Source organism: Octodon degus, unplaced genomic scaffold (assembly GCF_000260255.1).
Source record: "Octodon degus isolate 3935 unplaced genomic scaffold, OctDeg1.0 scaffold00015, whole genome shotgun sequence".
NCBI lineage: Eukaryota > Metazoa > Chordata > Mammalia > Rodentia > Octodontidae > Octodon > Octodon degus.
In genome coordinates, this window is record NW_004524591.1 from 19,708,654 (window position 1) to 19,709,116 (window position 463).

Consider the following 463-nt stretch of genomic DNA (forward strand, 5'->3'; position numbering starts at 1 on the left):
AAAGACAGTTACATAGAACAATATAATGGACACGTTTATTGCTGAGAAACTTGAATAATATTTTGCATCTTCAAAACTGATTTTAACTGATTCTAAAGAGTTCTTGAATTTGGGAAAATTTAATAAATTTTCCAGGAATAGCTGTCAGTTGGCATCAGATCTTTCTCCATACCATTAGTATCTGTTAATGTTCCTGGGTAACTGACTTTAAAATACACGCAATATGATCTTAATAATATGATGTCAAGCATGTGAAGGTATGTAAGAAAAAGGCTTTTGGACAGGATATCGTGTCTGCATCTTGTACCGTGAATAACTACTACGAAGACAACAATATGCAATGTATTAATTATTGTGACTGTCCTACTAATCTGTTTTTTTTAATATTTATTTATTTATTTATTTATTTATTTATTTATTTATTTAGTGTGTGGCCTGCTCAGCCCACCAGGGGGCGGGCAGG